Source organism: Sorex araneus, chromosome 2, assembly GCF_027595985.1.
Source record: "Sorex araneus isolate mSorAra2 chromosome 2, mSorAra2.pri, whole genome shotgun sequence".
NCBI lineage: Eukaryota > Metazoa > Chordata > Mammalia > Eulipotyphla > Soricidae > Sorex > Sorex araneus.
Window position 1 is genome coordinate 4,697,735 of NC_073303.1, and position 16,039 is coordinate 4,713,773.

The window sequence follows — 16,039 nt, forward strand, 5'->3', positions numbered from 1 at the left end:
TCTACGTGCATGAAAATTGTGACCCAGAAGTAATATTTATTTGATGCCTGAATGGAGGGAGAGGAAGTGTTGGATGGGAGGGGTCCTTGGGACACTGATAAGGGGAAGTGGGCACCGGGTGGTGAGTGTGGTATTGAAATGGTGTATGCAAGTAAACTGTCAATCATTAGTAGCATTATAAATTAGATATCACAATAAAAATGGAGTGTGGAAGAAGACAATTCTTTGATATTATTAATTAAACAAAAAACCTTTGGGGCCGGAGAGATAACATGGGGGTTAGGAACTTGCCTTGTTTGCAGCTGACCTCAGTTTAATCCATAGCATGGCACATGGTTTTAAATACCCAGGAGAGATCACTGAGCATAGCCAGGAGGAAGCCCTGAGTGCTGTGGGATGTGGCCTATTTCCCCATTTGTCTTAGAGTGCATGTCTAAAGTATTGATAAAGAGAATTCAAAGGTATTTTCATGCTGGTAAGAATGGTATAAGAGAAACATTCAGTCTGTTGACTCAATATCCCTTGAGCGTCTTTGTCCATGAGTGGGAAAGTTAGGAATAACCTTGGGTGTAATTAATCCCAGATGTCTCTACTGAATGAAAAGGAATCAAGAATTCTCCAAAGAAGCAAACTGGAAGATAATGACGAGTTTTCCAGCGGAAACTGTGAATGAAACCTAGCGCACAGGATCATTGATTGTGAGCCTGAGAGGAAGGAAAAACATCCTCAGGTCAACCCAAACCTCCACACAATGCTATGATCAGAGTTCTCACTTTGTGAGGCAGAAGACTCACTACTGTGATGACAAAATGGATTTATATAATGTCAGTAGGACATTAACTCCAGGATGATCATGATGTCCATACATACATACATATACACAGATATTCATATATATTTTTACAAAATATTTATTAGTTTATTGTATCTTTACAAAATAGTCTCACTCCTTACCCCCCAGGAGACTAAGATTTCAACTTCAGGTGTCATTGAAAGGAAATTACGATCTAATTTTATTGAGATTTAGCTGTAGTACTTTGAGTGAGAAGAGAAAGTATGACAAAGCTTAACAGTCCTTAATATTTTGGTGTCAGCATGAATTGATTTTGCACTTCAGCCTAGGGGGGGTCTCTGACCAGCAGCCTTTTTAAGGCTGACTTAAACTCTTTGTTCCTCAAGGTGTAGATCAGAGGATTAAGTGAGGGTGTCACTACAGTGTAGAAGAGGGTGAGGAACTTAGTGTGATTCTGTGTGTACTTACTCTTAGGCTGAATGTAGACACACATTGCAGTCCCGAAGAACAAGATGACAACAATTAGATGGGAGCCACAGGTACCAAACGCTTTCTTCCTGCCCTCAGTGGATTGTATCTTGAGCACACTTCTAACGATGCAGCCATAGGAGACCAGGATAAGCCCCAGAGGTGTGACCACAAACAGGGAGCTAGCTACAGAGAGCTCATTTTCCAGGAAGGCTGTGTTGCCACAGGCAATTTTAATCAGTGCAGGTTCCTCACACATGAAATCATCCACCCTGTTGTGGCCACAGAAGGGCAGCTGGAAAACTAGGATGGTCTGAACTGTGGACCCCACAAAAAGCACTGATCCAGGCCACTGCTGTGAGTTGCTGGAGAAGCCTGGGGTGCATGATGACTCCATAGTGGAGGGGCCGGCAGATGGCATTGAAGCGGTCATAGGCCATCACGGTCAGGAGGACACACTCTGTGGAGCCCAGCCCCAGGGAGATGTAGAGCTGCACCACACAGCCCGTGTAGGTGATGGTCTTCTTGGGGCCCCTGAGGTTCCAGAGCATCTGTGGGACAACACTGGTAGTGAAACTGAGGTCCAGGAAGGAGAGATTGGAGAGGAAGAAATACATGGGCGTGTGGAGTTTGGGGTTCAAATACGACACCAATATGATTGCTGTGTTCCCCAGTAGGGTCATGATATATATGACAGAGATGACCAGGAGGAGAACGAGCTCCAGCTGGGGCTGGTCAGAGAAGCCTAGTAAGATAAATTCTGCTGGCTGGCTAAAATTTGTCTCTTTCATGGCTTCTGATGAATCACCTGTTTTGATCATTCCTGTTTTCTGCCTGTGGAAATAAAATCAGACATCCTAACCAATGGAAATACTGAGTAGAACAGAAGGATGGAATAATGCAAAAAATGAAATGAGATAAACTGCTATCAAAAAAGAGACCTATGTGCAGTCCTGAAATAGCAAATGTATTGTAGTGGAAATATGAATTTAGAAAACATATTAGTATGTCAAGATTGACTTGGTGTGCATAGCAAATTGTGATGGTAAAATGCATAGACAATGGGCAGACTGCCAAAAGAAAGACAATAGAAAATAGCATGATTGGTATATTGTTATTTAGATCAGAGATAGAAAAGTTAAATTTAAATAATGTAAATAAATAGGAGTCATTTTTTTCACAGCAGGAGATACAGAAAAAAATAGGTTATTTAGAATTTCCTAGGACCTTTCTAAAAAAAGATAAGTACGATTATCCCTTGTGTTATTTGTTTTTGTTTGAAGACAGTAACTGCCCATAGCAACAAACTGATAACAGTTAAGGAAAATGTATTCGATCTCCCTGTTTGAATTATTGCTCTGCTATCTTTGTAGTTAGTGCTCTCTAGAAAATATAATTTATAGTTGGGTAAGCAAATCTCTAACTCTGGTGGCAACTACACCCACATGCTTTTCCTGCAATCACATCCTAACACAATTCACTGATGTTTAAATTTATTTATAAGTGTGTCATTAAATTTATTAATTGCAAAGCTTAGAAAATAAATTTAAAAAGCTTCATATTTCTGCGTGGCCAGTTTTGGAGTTCACAATATGTCTGTAGTAGGTTGATTGATTATCTTAAGATGAAAAACCTAAATAATAGCCTTCAAAACAAACACTCTGAATAAATGTTTCTTACTACATATCTTTAAATATTTGGATTAGAAAATAGAATTCTTTCTCTAAGAGTCCTAGACAAGTGCCTAGAGATCTAATACAGGGGTAAGGCGGGGAAGGTGCATTGCAGGTGGTCATTGCGGTTCAATCCTTAGCACCGTCTCTGTGTATGTTTCCTAAGCACCACCAGATTTTAGGGTAATTCTTGAGTTTACTGGGTTTGGCTGAAAAAAGAAAAGCCCCAGCCTAATAAATCTGAGGTACATTTCATAGTTTAAGAGAGTAAGTGATTTAATTATTTTTTTCTTGGCAATATTTACATACACTTTGCCTTGGTTTTGCTCTTAGGTGATTTGAAAAATGTTCCTTCATTTTTTAATAACAAAAAAGAAGGCAAACAACCATGGTGATCACATGTATGTCTCTGGCAAAGTATTTTCATGGTAAAATAAAATATTTGAATGCTTTCATGAGGTAAAATATTTGAGTGCATTGATAGACATTGATGTGCCAAAAGAAAACATAAAAGCATTGATATTTAGATAAATATTTGAATACATTGAGTTTAGCTGGGAAAGTTTACTATAGTAAACAGAAAGAGAAAAAACTTGCTGTAGAAAAATTGGACATCTACTGAAGAAAGACAATGAGTGGCCTCACTTTGCTTGATGAATCTATATTGTCAACCTTTCCCTTGTGGCTTTATATTCCAAGATAACCAGCATTGTACTACAAAACATCACACTGAAAATCTTCTCTGCTCCTGTCACATACCATTTAACCAAATTGAAATTAGGAATTTATGCCTGTAAAGATAGTATTCTAGACAACGACATAGTAATTATATATAAAAATTGACTCCTGAAAGCAATATCCCTGAATTGCTTACCTTTTAAAATACATGTTCTTATCCCCACCCCTTTCCACATACACTCCCTGCCCAAACTTGAGGAAAGATAACAAACCAGGCACTGAGGTTGTTGGTTCATTCACAATGGTAGTTTCTTGACCGATAGACAGCAGACAAAGCACCTAAATGGCAATTTGCAACCTCACGGTCTCCTACAAAATCCTCAACATCCTCAAGCTGTCTTTAGATGGGAGATCAGTGGTGTAGAGCTTGTTTACTCAGCAGTAGACATCTCTGGAACTTTTCTTGGATACGGCCTGCTGCTATATTAGAGAGAGAGAGATGGGTCTCTAGAGAGAGCAGAGACGCAGAAGTATGTACTTCCGTGGGAATACAATAGATTGTTATCATCACAATTTGCTGCTATACACACATGTATTCACACACATATATTTTGCAAAGTATAATTTTTTATTGAATTACTGTGAGCTAGTTACAAAGCTTTCATGTTTGAGTTTCAGTCATACAATGATCAAACAACCATCCCTCCATCAGTGCACATTCTCCAACACAAATATCTCCAGTATCCCCTTGCCCCTTTCCAAACTTCCCCTTGCCTCTATGGCAGACAATTTCCCCCCAGCTCACGCTCTACTTTTGGGCATTATGGTTTGCATACAGACACCAAGAGGTTATCAGGTTTGGTCCATTATCTTTCAGCATTCATCTCCCATCCTGAACAATCCCTCCAACTATCATTGTCTTACTGATCCCATTTTTATTCCAGCTGCCTCCTACCCCAGCTCTTGAGACATGCTTCCAACTACGGGGCAATATTCCTGGCCCCAGAGGTATTCTTGACAGATACCTTTATTCGACCATGCTAAGTGTTTGTTATCTGCTATGGAATAAGAGTCAGGAAATGGACTTAATTGTAGGCGATGAGAACATGCTTTGGTTCTAACTCAAAACAATTTCTGTGGGTGTCAATGGCCAGTAGATTAAACTATTTTTTCCAAATGTGTTATTAAAATGTTAAAAATAACCACAATAAATCAGGTACTTTGAAGACATGGTCAGCAAAACCCTCCATGACATTGAAGTTAAAAGTATGTTTATTTATTTTTTGCTTTTTTGCGGTCACACCTGGCGATGCATAGGTGTCAGTCCTGGCTCATGCACTCAGGAATTACCCCTGGCAGTGCTCAGGGGACCATATGGTATGCTGGATTCGAGCCCGCGTCGGCTGTGTGCAAGGCAAACGCCCTATCCTCTGTGCTATTGCTCCAGCCCTGAAGTTAAAGGTATCTTTAAAGGTGACACACCATTGGCCAAGCAAGTGGAAACAGAGATAAACAAATGGGACTACTTTATTTTTTCTGTTTTTTTATTTTATTTTTATTTTATTTTTAAAATTTATTTATTTTTAATTAGTGAATCACCGTGAGGGTACAGTTACAGATTTATACACTTTTGTGCTTATGCTTCCCTCATACAAAGTTCGAGAACCCATCCCTTCACCAGTGCCCATTCTCCACCACCAGTAAACCCAGCATCCCTCCCACCCTCCCCATTCCCATCTCCCCCCCACCCCACCCTGCCACTGTGGCAGGGCATTCCCTTCTGTTCTCTCTCTCTAATTAGCTGTTGTGGTTTGCAATAAAGGTATTGAGTCGCCACTGTGCTCAGTCTCTAGCCCACATTCAGCCCGCAACACCCTTCCCCCCGCATGGCCTCTGACCACATTATAGTTGGTGATCCCTTCTCTGAGTTGCCCTCTCCCCAGAATGTGAGGCCAGCCTCCAAACCATGGAGTCAACCTCCTGGTACTTATTTCTACAATTCTTGGGTGTTAGTCTCCCACTCTGTTATTCTATATTCCACAGATGAGTGCAATCTTTCTATGTCTGTCTCTCTCTTTCTGACTCATTTCACTCAGCATGAAACTTTCCATGCCAATCCACTTATATGCAAAATTCATGATCTCCTTTTTTTCTAACAGCTGCATAGTATTCCATTGTATAGATGTACGAAAGTTTCTTCAACCAGTCATCCGTTCTAGGGCATTCAGGTTTTTTTCTAGATTCTGGCTATTGTAAACAGTACTGCGATGAACATATAAGTGCAGATGTCGTTTTGACTATACTTTTTTAGCTTCTCTGGGATATATTCCCAGCAGTGGTATTGCTGGGTCAAATGGGAGCTCAATATCTAATTTTTTGAGAATCGTCCATATTGTTTTCCAAAGGGGCTGAACCAGTCAGCATTCCCACCAGCAGTGTAGAAGGGTCCCTTTCTCCAAATAGGACTACTTTAAACTGAGAAGTTTCTGCACCTCAAAAGTTATGGTGACAAGTATACAAAGACAATCTACAGAATGGGAAAGGATATTCACCTAATACCCATCCGATAAGGGGTTGATATCAAGGATATATAAGGCACTAGTTGAGCTCCACAAAAAGAAAACATCCAACCCCATCAGAAAAAGGAACGATGAAATGAACAGAAACTTTCTCAAAGAAGAAATCTGAATGGCCAAAAGACACAGGAAAAAATGCTGCTCATCACTAATCATCAGGGAGATGCAGGTCAAAACAATGAGATACCATCTCACCACATAGACTGGCCCATATCCAGAAGAACAAAAGCAACCAGTGTTGGAGCGGATGTGGGTAGAACGGGTCTTTCCTTCACTGTTGGTGGGTTGCTGACTGTTTCAGCCCTTTTGGAAATCAGTATTGACGCTTCTCATAAAATTTAAAATTGAGCCCCCATTTTACTCAGCAATACCACTTCTGGGAATATACCCTGAAGATGCAAAAAGGTATAGTTGAAATGACATCTGCACTTATATTTTTATTGAAGCACTGTTTACAATAGCCAAAATCTGGAAAAAACCCAAGTGCCCGAGAACAGATGACTAGCTAAAGAACCTTTGAAACATCTACACAATGGAATACTATGCAGCTGTTAGAAAACGTGACGTCATGAAATTTGCATATAGGTGGATCAACATGAATAGTATCATGTTAAGTGAAATGAGTTAGAAAGAGACAGACAGACATAGAAAGATGGCACTCATTTGTTTGTTGAATGTAAAGTAACAAAATGGGAGACTAACACCCAAGAATAGAAGAGGTAAGTACCAGGAGGATTACTCCAAAGCTTAGAAGCCGGCCTCAAATTCTGGGAGAAAAGGCAGCTCAGATACAGCGAGACCACCAAGCAAATGGTGCTAGGAGGGCCCACTTGGGATTGGAGATATGGACTGAAAGTAGACTATAGACCCAACATGATGGCCACTCAATACCTCTATTGCAAGCCACAACACCTAAAAGGAGAGAGAACAAAAGGGAATGCCCTGCCACAGAGGCAGAGTGGGGTGGGGGGAGTATGGGTTGGGGTGGTGGGAGAGATGCTGGGACATTGCTGGTGGAGAATGGGCACTTGTGAGGGATAGGCACTAGACCATTGTATGACTGAAATACAAGCACAAAAATTTGTAAGTCGGTAATTGTACCTCACTGTGATTCACTAATAAAAATATTTAAAAGATATTAATAATAGTTCTTTAGGACTTTAAATGTAGCCATTTTCATTATCAAATTCTTTTTGCATATGTGTGTTTAAAGATGCTTATATCGGTATGAACTTTAATGAAATGAATACCCAGTGATTGAAGATTTAAGAAGTGACTATAAAGAAATAGCATATAATGGGAAGGTCTAATTGGGGATCATACATATTGGGGATTCCTGAAACGTTGTATATAATGGGGGAAATACTGGTATTTTGTATAGAAGGAAGAGGAATTTTGCAAATTCTAGAATATTTTAGAAATGAATTCAAATCAGCCTTCATATCATAACAGAATTAAGACAAACATGCAGATTTGCTGGACTGAAGCAATAGCACAGTGGGTAGGGCGTTTGCCTTGCACATGGCCGACCTGGGTTCAATTCCTCCGTCCCTCTCCGAGAGACCAGCAAGCTATGGAGAGTATCCCGCCCACACAGCAGAGCCTGGCAAGCTACCCGTGGCATATTCGATATTTCAAAAACAGTAAAATCAAGTCTCAGAATCTGTGGGGCACAGCTAAAGCCGTTTTAAGGGGAAAATTTATAGCTCTGCAAGCATATCTCAGGAAGGAAGAAAGGGCCTGCATAAATAACTTGACTTCACAGCTCAAGACCTTAGGAAAGGACCAACAAAACAAGTCCAAACCAGGCAGAAGGAAAGAGATAATAAAACTTAGAGCAGAAATTAACGACATGGAAACCCAAAAGACAATTCTAAAGATCAATGAAACCAAGAGCTGGTTCTTTGAGAAAATAAACAAGATTGATAAACCACTAGCAAGACTCACAAAGAAAGAGAGAAAGAGAACACTTATAAGTTGAATCAGAAATGAAAAGGGGGACATTGCAACAGTAAACAATGAAATTCAAAAGATCATCAGAGACTACTTTGAAAATCTGTATGCCACGAAATAAGAGAACCTAGAAGAAATGGATAAATTCCTGGATTCCTATAATCTCCCAAGGCTGAACCAAGAAGACCTGGAGTTCCTGAATAGTCCTATTAACATCAAGGAAATTGAAACGGTAATGAAAAGTCTTCCCAAGAACAAAAGCCCAGGCCCAGACGGATTCACTAGTGAATTCTTCCAAACATTTAAAGAGAACCTATTGCCAGTTCTTCTCAAGCTTTTCCAGGAAATTGAAGAAACAGAAACCCTCCCAAACAATGTCTATGAGGCTCATATCTCCTTAATACCAAAAGCAAACAAAGACACCACAAAAAAAGAAAACTACAGGCCAATATCCCTGATGAACACAGATGTGAAGATTCTCAACAAAATATTAGCAAACAGAATTCAACAACTCATCAAAAAGATCATACAGCACGACCAAGTGGGATTCATCCCGGGGACGCAAGGATGGTTTTACATTCAGAAATCAATCAACATAATCCATCATATCAACAAAAGAAAAGACAAAAACCATATAATCATATCAATAGATGCAGAGAAAGCATTTGACAAGATCCAGCACCCGTTTATGATGAAAACTCTCGCCAAAATGGGTATAGAAGGGACCTTCCTCAATATAGTCAAAGCCATCTACCACAAGCCTACAGCAAGCATTATCCTCAATGGGGAAAAACTAAGACCCTTCCCTCTGAGAACAGGGACAAGACAAGGATGCCCACTCTCTCCTCTTCTGTTCAATATAGTACTGGAAGTACTTGCAATAGCGATTAGGCAAGAAAAAGACATTAAGGGCATTCAGGTAGGAAAGGAAGAAATCAAGCTCTCACTATTCGCTGATGATATGATATTATACTTAGAAAACCCTAAAACCTCTACCAAGAAACTCCTAGAAACAATAGACTCGTATAGTAAAGTTGCAGGCTATAAAATCAATACCCAAAAGTCCATGGCTTTCTTATATGCAAATAGTGAGAGAGAAGAAAGCGACATGATAAAAGCTATCCCATTCACAATTGTGCCTCAAAAAATCAAATACCTCGGAATCAGCTAAACTAAGGAGGTAAAGGACTTGTATAATGAAAACTACAAAACGCTACTTCAGGAAATAAAAGAACACACGAGGAAATGGAAAAATATCCCCTGCTCATGGATTGGAAGAATTAATATTGTCAAAATGGCAATTCTCCCCAAAGCATTGTACAAATTCAATGCGATCCCTATAGGAATACCCTTGTCATTCTTCAAAGAAATGGAGCAAGCGCTCCTGAAATTCATATGGAACAATAAGCCCCCACAAATAGCTAAAGCAATTCTTGGGGAAAAGAAAATGGGAAGAATCAACCTCCCCAACTTCCAATTCTACTGCAAAGCACTAGTCATTAAAACAGCTTGGTACTGGAACAAAGGCAGAGCAGCAGACCAATGGAACAGGGTTGAATACTCTGACACATCCCCCCAAATATATGACCATCTAATCTTTGATAAGGGAGCAAGAAATGTGAAGTGGAGCAAGGAAAGCATGTTTAACAAATTGTGCCGGCAAAACTGGACAGCTACATGCAAAAAAATGGGCTTAGACCTCCACCTAACACTATGTACAAAAGTCATATCAAAATAGATTAAAGACCTCAACATCAGACCAGAATCCCTAAGGTACATTGAAGACAAGGTCGGCAAAACCCTCCATGACATTGAAGCCAAAGGTATTTTCAAAGCTGACACGCCACTGGCCAAGCAAGTGAAAACAGAGATAGATAATTGGGACTATCTCAAACTAAGAAGCTTCTGCACCTCAAGAGAAACAGTGACCAAAGTACAAAGACAATCTACAGAATGGGAAAGGATATTTACGCAGTACCCATCCAATAAAGTGTTGATAATAAGGATATACAATGCACTGGTTGAACTCCACAAGAAGAAAACTGCCAACCCGATCAAAAAATGGGGTGATGAAATGAACAGAAACTTTCCCAAAGAAGAAATCCTAATAGCTCAGAGGCACATGAGAAAATGCTCAACATCACTAATCATCAGGGAGATGGAGATAAAAACAACCATGAGATATCATCTCATACCACAGAGACTGTCCCATATCCCAAAAAACAAAAACAACCCGTGTTGGCATGGATGTGGGGAGAAAGGGACTCTTCTTCACTACTGGTGGGAATGCCGACTGGTTCAGCCCTTTTGGAAAACAATATGGACTATTCTAAAAAAATTAGAAATTGAGCTTCCATTTGACCCAGCAATACCACTCCTGGGAATATATCCCGGAGAGGCAAAAAGGTATAGTAGAGATGGCATATGTATTTCTATGTTCATTGCAGCACTGTTTACAATAGCCAGAATCTGGAAAAAACAGAGTGCCCCAAAACAGATGACTGGTTAAAGAAACTCTGGTACATCTACACAGTGGAATACTATGTAGCCGTCAGAAACCATGAAGTCATGAAATTTGCATATATATATGGATCAACATGGAAAGTATCATGTTGAGTGAAATGAGTCAGAAAGAAAGAGACACACATAGAAAGATTGCACTCATATGTGGAATATAATGTAACTGAGAAATGCAAGTTGGCAATGATGCAACTTCTGGCAGATATCTCTCTGGACTTAGTGACTAAAATACTAAAATACAGAAACCCCAAACCGTGAGGCTGCTAAGTGTGGTCACTCGACCTCATACCTCTTCATTCTCAGCAATGGAAAACAAATTATCTAATGCTTCCTTTTCAGCAGGTCCAACTTTAGGGGAGAGACTCTCCAAACAATAATGGTGAGTTTTGTTGAAATATTGAATGCAATCAAAGTGAAAGTAAAGTGAAATTTAGTTACACAGGCAGGTGGGGCTAAGGATGCGGGGGACTAGGGGCGTGGGGGTGCTAGGGGTGTGGGGGTTCGAGGTGGAGCTATACTGTGATTCTTGGTGGCGGAATATGTGCACTGGTGAAGGGATGGGTATTCGAGCATTGTATAACTGAGACTTAAACCTGAAAACTTTGTAACTTTCCACATGGTGATTCAATTAAAAAAATTTAAAAAAAAAGAAAAAGAAATACATGGGGGACTGGAGACTGTCATCCAGGGAAGTGGTGCTGATGATGAGCATGTTGCCATTTAAAGCCAACAAGTACAAGCCGAAGAATAATGAAGCATAAAAGAGTTCTGGTTCAGGCTTAGCAGAAAACCCCATGAGTAAAAACTGCTTATAGATAAATAAGCCACAGTCCTTTATTCTTTCCAATCGCATTGGCTCCAAGAGAAGATGCAACTTTTCAACAGAACAATTCTATTGAAAATTAAATCTAGGGGCAGGAGCAATAGCACAGCGGGTAGGGGGGTAGGGCATTTTCCTTGCACACAGCCGATCCAAGTTTTCACATGGTCCCAGGACAACTACAGCAGTCAGGAGAATTTCTCAAGAAAGCAATGCAGTGTCCAGTTAATAATGTTAGTTCCATTCTGTGTCTGTGAAAATAAAACTATACTCTACCTTACCCCATGGGCAAAATTTATTTTCCAGTGGATTATAGGAGAGAAAAGTATCTGTAACGTTTTAAATGTGAATGTCAATGTATTGACCGTGTCCTGTTCCCCAAAATTTTATTTATTAAAGCACCATGATTTTCAAAGTGTTTCATACTTGGGTTTTAGGCATTCAATGTTCTGTCACCAACCTGCCCTCTACCAGTGTTCTCAAGTTCCCTGTCCTACACATTGTCCCTTCTGCCATCTCAACAGGCCCCTTCTAATCTTGGTTACTAAAGTTTGGGTCTCATGATTTCAGTGTTGTTGACTCTGTGGTTTAGATATTTAGCTCCATGGGTCATGTACACCATGTAACACTGGTGTTACACGGAAGACAGGACACTACCCATAGCCTTGACCCTTTTGCCTGTTGCTTGTCATCGGTCTCTTCTCTCCCACCTGCTCCACAGTCTCTCTTTCCTTCTTTTCCCAATACTCTGAGACCAAGGGGATCTAGGCACCCATCCCCTTTAAACCAACATCTTTCCTTGTCCAGTGAGATCATGTAATTTGCTACAACATAGATGGACTGGAAGACATATGAAATGAAGTAGGTCAGAAGCAGAAGCATAAACAGAGGATGGTATCATTTCTATGTGGTAGAGTAAGTACCACAATGATGAGCAAAGATGATGGTTGAAAGGGGGCATGTCGGGATCACCCTTGATCCTGCAGTTCAGGGATGATAAGGAAAGACTGTCATTTTGTAGTTTCAAAAGACTATTCAATGTGTGAAATCATTTTATGAGATTGTCCAGCTGGTATTCTTTTTCTAACATGGACATAATAAATGCCAGGATTTTATTGTTCCTGGAAAACCATTAAAAATTTTTTTTCAGAGGCTAGGAGACACTACAGTAGTTAGGTGTGTACTAGGCAAGTATCTGAGTCCATATCCCATGATCTCCGAGCATTGCTGGGTGGAGCTGGGAGAGCCCTAGAGTCAGTGACACGGCAGGGCAATCCCTGAACTGCAGGGCCCAAGCAGTGCCACTAGTCACACAGACCAGGACCGATCACCAGCACTGTTGGCCAGATAGCTCCAACTGTGACCCCTGGGACACTTAAGCAAAACTTGGGAGGTACCCCACACAACAAAATAAAAGTCTTGGAAATTTTTCCCTTTTGCTTATTTTCTCAGAGCTTGTAAAGTAAATCTACAGTTACTTCAGAGAATACTTGTGGGAACTCTTACTCTCTCCCCTATATAATTTCTGAGTTAATCTTTTTTTCAAAATTGCTTTCGTGCATCCTAATGACAGTCATGTTGCTCAGTTTGGAAATTCATCATTTATTGCACGAATTCTGATAAGGCTGGAAAGAAACAATTGGAGGGTCATTTTTGCACCTGTCATCATTGTTGGTTGGTGTGATTTTTCTTACATAGGTCACGCTCAAGGAATTGCGCTGGATAAAATGACTCAAGCTGGACACAGATGCAGAGAACTTGGAAATATTTTCTACTTCGTTATTCCAAATTCCCCAGTTTTGTTACAATGATCTGAATTCATACTCTCCTTTGAAAAGTTTCCACAGCAGTCATTGATGGGACTTTCACTAATCTGTGTAATTTTTCTTTCTAAAAGATCAAGAAACTCATCAGAGTTACATACACTCAGGTAATTCTTCCCCCAACATTAGGACAAATTGTCAGTGCCACCAGCTGACACTTAGCCAAAGGTCCTGATATTTGCAATCTGCCTTTCTGAGTAAAATTAGCTGGTAGAGAGAAGAAATGCGTCCATTTCAATCCTAACTTGGCCAGAAGAGGTTAGGTTTGAAATTTGCTTGGAGGAGCAGAGCTCCTGGGTCCTTGGGAATTTGGGACTCTGGAAACACCCAAGGGACTCAAACTTACAATTACACTGAGTTTTCTAATGATCACACATAGTTATTTGGTGTGTTAGTTTTGTGTTTATCAGAAAATACTACTGCCAAAAGTTTCTTTGTTAATATATTCAGGAACATAAAATATAAGTTAATTTAAATCTGATAAATCAATGGGATATTAATAAAATCTGATAATATTGTGATTATTAGTAAAATTATTTAATAAAAGGGGTAAATATTAACATATTGCTACTGACAAAATAAAATATTATATTCCTGTTAAACCATGAATCCCAATAAAATTTTACTCTGAAAGAAGTAACAAAATGTCATTTTAAATAAATTTTTGTTTAATGGTGTGACAATTTAAAAAATTTAAATATTATAAAATTATTAGAGTCATAACAGCAAGATTGCCTGATTTTAAAATGTAACTTTTAATTCACCCCATTATCACAAATCACTTAATATTTGGGACTGTCAGTTAGATCTGCCTAGGATCAGATGGCAGCCTGTGGATGTAATAATGACATTCCCACAAAGGTCACCTTGCCCCCAGCTCAAAAGACAGGACTAATTAGCCAATATGGCAACAGGAAGCCTTCAGGCTGAGTTCCAGCTTCCTCACATCCATCCCCTACAGAAAACAGGCCAGACCAACCCCCCAGTTCCACTGCTCTTTGTTCCCTTCTCCCTTCTTCCTGTTCAAGACAACTTAAAAGCCCCCTCAGACTCTACAAGGGCACAGTCCTACCCCAGCCTAGCCCAGGAATCTAGAGCTCAATCCAGGAGAGCACCCCAATAAACTTCTCCTATTTCCTTCACTTCATTCATCTCTGTCCCTCTGTCTGCATAGGATGGGGTTCTCAAATCTATCACTATCTTTTCACAGACGTGAGATTTTCAATTTGAAAATTTGACACAAGAGAGAATTCTCTATGTAACTCTTGACTTTCAAAACCAACTTTCAGGAGCCAGAGAGACAGTTACACAGGGACCAGTGCTTGCCTTGCAAGAAACAGACCCAGGTTCAATCCCCAGCACCTCATCTAGGACCCCAAGCAACAACTGGTAAGATCCCGGAGCACAGAGCAAGGAGTAAACCCTGAGAAAGTCAATATTCTTCTGCCCAGAGCTCCAGCATAATGGGGCAAAAATGGAGCTTGTTAAGATCACACTCTCTCCCAGGAAGGGAGATTTTCCTGAATGTTGGGGAACACTTTTCCCCCAACAAGGGCATTTACACATTGCAAACCGGGTCTGGGCAGACATAGGGTGAAGGATGGCAGACACACGGAGAAGCAGTTTCCAGGAGCAGCTGATGTCTACTCCCTTTATTGCCAAATACACACGCATTTGATAGGGGATTCTCAGCTTAAAAGGATGGTCCAATCACAGAAAGTTGAGCATCATTGGCCTATCACCTCTCTCTGATAGGTCCAACCCTGCTTTGCCCTGGTCCAATCCCAATCAAGGCTAGGTGCTGTAGTTAGGATGACTTGCTAAACATATGTGACAGTATCTGGGTCTCGGGCTCATGTGACCAAGAGGTCGAGTGAGACTCAAGGCTGAACACCTGGTGCTGGCCAACACTCTGTCCTTGCCAACTTTGCCTGTATACTTCCTCTTGCGAGGCGTTGCTTCTGGGACACTTTGCAGGGTTGGGTTTTATCTGTACCACTGTCTGTTACCATGCTCCACACCTGAAAATTTCATCTTCCTCAACAAATAACTTGAGGGAAGGAAGTGTCAGGAGACACAGACAAGGGCAAAGTTGGAGCCAGGGGGTCTGGAAAGAGAGTTCAGGGCTCAGTCTCTCTGGCCCCGCCGGAGGCCCTCCCTGGTTTGACCCACAGCAGCACATAGGTACATGGCCTGTGTTCAGAGCCAGAAGGAAGCCTTGATACAGCAGGATATGGTCCATGAACAACGGTTAGAGCCAGAGATTTTATTCTTGAGTTAAACCCCGACAGACTTGCCACGACACTCCATGTTTCCTATTTCTCCTGTACTGCTCTCAGGCTACTGTGTCCAGCACACTAGAGCTGCATCAATAGTACAGCAGATAGGGGACGTGCCGGGTATGTGGCCCATCCCACTAAAACACAACTAAATTAACTCAGTTTAATCGGGTCTCGAAGGAAGATAACAACAAAAGTTTTAAATGTTGGAATGGACAAGTACAATCCTTTACAAACAGATGATAAATATACATAGAAAGTTAAAGAACCTCTCAATTTTATTGCAATTTATAAAAACAGTTAAGGTCTGTGAAGGAATTTGAGGCCAATAAAGGAAAATTCATGTCATTTCCAAGTACTGACACAAAAGTAGAGTACTTCTAACATACAATTTAGAACTAAAGTAGATATACAGAAATGAACCTACCAAAAATTGTTGTACACTTCATGATACTG

The 16,039-nt window shown here is 40.4% G+C and overlaps 1 pseudogene; it reads right to left on the bottom strand.

The window, feature by feature from the left end:
* Positions 1–1,118: 1,118 nt before the first annotated feature.
* On the bottom strand, positions 1,119–2,052 carry LOC129402310 (olfactory receptor 2H1-like; annotated as a pseudogene).
* Between the last annotated feature and the right edge of the window lie 13,987 nt (positions 2,053–16,039).